The sequence below is a fragment of the Micromys minutus genome, assembly GCF_963924665.1.
Source record: "Micromys minutus genome assembly, chromosome: X".
NCBI classification, from domain to species: Eukaryota; Metazoa; Chordata; class Mammalia; order Rodentia; family Muridae; genus Micromys; species Micromys minutus.
This window is the reverse complement of record NC_137970.1, coordinates 19,110,242-19,112,996: the sequence shown is the minus strand read 5'-3', so window position 1 is coordinate 19,112,996 and position 2,755 is coordinate 19,110,242. Positions and strand designations below refer to the sequence as shown.

At 37.2% G+C, this 2,755-nt stretch overlaps 1 pseudogene across 1 annotated transcript; it reads right to left on the bottom strand.

Moving 5' to 3' along the window:
- Window positions 1-1,284: 1,284 nt before the first annotated feature.
- On the bottom strand, window positions 1,285-1,641 carry LOC308414808 (small ribosomal subunit protein mS37-like; annotated as a pseudogene). Its single transcript has one exon. The product of its transcript is annotated as a small ribosomal subunit protein mS37-like (transcript).
- Between the last annotated feature and the right edge of the window lie 1,114 nt (window positions 1,642-2,755).

Sequence of the window (2,755 nt, the reverse complement as noted above, 5' to 3'; positions counted from 1 at the left end):
GGACAACCCCGCCTCATTCCTGATTTCTGTGAAATTGCTTCAAGTTTTTCTCCATTTAGGATAATGCTGGTTGTGTGTGAGTGTCACACATGGCTGTTATTATGCTGTGGTATGGTCTCTCTAGTCCTAATCTCTAGGAATTTTATTCTGAAGACATGATGGATGTTTTTCAAAGGCATTTTTTGCATCTATTGAGATGAGTGTGTGATTTATTAAATTGGTTGACTTGCTGTATTGAACCATTACCAGGCTAAATCAAGAAACACACTTGGAGTACTACTCAGCTATCAGAAACAATGACTTTATGAAATTCTTAAGAAAATGGCTGCATCTAGAGAATATCATCCTGAGTGAGATAACCCAGTCACAAAAGAACAGACATAATATGCAGTCACTGATAATTGGATACTAGCCCCAGAAAGCTCTGAATACCCAAGAAACAAGTCACAGATCACATGAAGCTCAAAAAAAAAAAAAAAAGCCTTACTCTGTAGGAAAAAAAGAAAAAAAAAACAACAATAACGGTATAGCACCCACTCAGAGTGGGGTACACCTAGACCTTAAATCATTAATAACTCAGGAGCTAAGAAGATAATCTTGTGGCAATTTTTGGTATTTAAAAATTATTATGTTTAATCTATACACACCAAGAAAACTATTTCCATGTTTTACATGTACTTTATGCTTATGGTAACTAGTAAGATTTCTATGTATACTATCAAACCTTTAAAAACATCAAGTACTGACAAAATATATTCATATAGTTTTATGCCAAAATGATTTTAAAAATCTGTACATGTATCTCTATCTTTTTAAAATAAAGTTGTAAAAATAAATAAAGAAACGCATGTACCCTGAAAACACCAAACTTCAAATTATAGGCATAAATGTGGGAGAAGAATCCCCTATCAGTGATGTAGACTAGATCTTCAATGAGATCATAGAAGAAAGTTTCCCCCAAAGTAAGAAAGACATAACCATACAGATACAAAAAGTACACAAGACATCAAATAAGAAAAGAAATACTCCACAGGCAGTGCACAGTATTTTAGTTACCATTCTACTGTTACAAAGAGACACCAATGACCAAGAAAACTTATAGAAGAAAGCATTTATTTTTTTTTTCTTTTTAGAGGGTTTTATTTCAAGACAGCATCCAGAACAAGATTCATTCAGAAGAGCAAAAATTCAGTTTCGCCTCATTTTACCCTTCGATAACACATGGTAACATGCCTCTGTATAGCTTTCAGAAATGAGAGTTCATTGAAAATGTTTCTCCTTTTTTCAGCTGAGATGAGATTTGTTGGAAAATCTCTGTAACAACTTAGTCATTTTGTGCGGAGGTAAACTCCCAGACTGTCCCAGTGTCTCCTGGATTGATCTCATCTTCCCAGCTTCCTGAGCCTTGGAAGAGCAATCGAAGAAGTCCTGGATCTCCTTCCTTCACGCCTCGTCGCGGAATTCATTCTGTTTCCAGCAAGCCATCACCATTGACATCTCCGTGATACAGGTTGCCTCGCCCTTCTCTCGGCGTCGGTTCCTGACACGGTTAGCTAAAACAAGAGGCTTGTTGGGTTTCAGGATAGGTTTCCCCGGGTTCGCAAACCGCGCCAGGCGGCCGCGTAGACTGGGCGTCGCCATTTTGCACAGCGTTCCCAGTCAAAAGAAAGCATTTAATTGATGGGATTGCTTATAGATTCATAGGGTGAATTCATGACTATCATGACAGGAAGAAACATGGCAACAGGCAGGCAGGCAGGCAGGCAGGCATGGTGCTGAAGCAGCAGCTAAGAGCTTATAATATAATCAAGAGCAGCAGTTGTTGGAAGGAAAGACAGACAGAGAGACAGAGACAGACAGAGAGACAGATACAAGCAGAGAGACAAAGGGACAGAGAGAGACAAAGGGACAGAAAGAGATAGAGGCAGAAAGATTGAATCTGGTATGGGTTTTTGGAACATCAAAGCCCACCCCCAGTGACCCAGCTCTTCCAATAAGGCTACATCTTCTAATTCTTCCTAAACAGCCCACCAATTAGGAGGGAAACATTCAAATATATGAACGTATGGAAACCATTCTTACCCAAACAACCACACAAAGGACAGTTAAAACACTAAGTATATATAATACAGAAAGCATACTGAAAGCTACATGGGAAAAACACAAGTCACATATAAAGAAAAACCCATCAGAATAACATCTGATTTTTCATTAAACTAAAACACAGAAGGGCCTGGAATATTGCTCTCCAAATTCTAAAAGCCCATTACTGCCAACCTAGACTATTGTACCTAGCAAAACTATGTGTTGTAGTAGAACGACAAAGAAAAACTCTCCATTGTTCAAATAGGCTGAAAGAATTCCTGTTCAGTAAATCATCCCTAAACAGAATAAAGAAACAATATGATAGGCTAAACAAAGGAATAAACATAGCTAAGAAATTATACAAAGAAAAAAATGAATCTATAATTGCTGAAACACAAAGTCTGACTGAAACAACAAAGCCACCACCAACAAAATGTCAGCAACCAGCACATACCTTTTGACAATAACTTTAAATATGTTTTCAATTCTACAAATGAAAGATATAGGCTGGCAAATGGATTAAGAAACAAAATCCACGTTTCTTTTGTCTACAAGAAACTCATGTCAAGTTTAATGGTTGGCACCACCTTAAGATGAAAGAATGGAAAGAAATATTTCTTTTAAAAATTATTTGTTTAACATATGAGTGCTCTGTTGCATTCAAATGCTA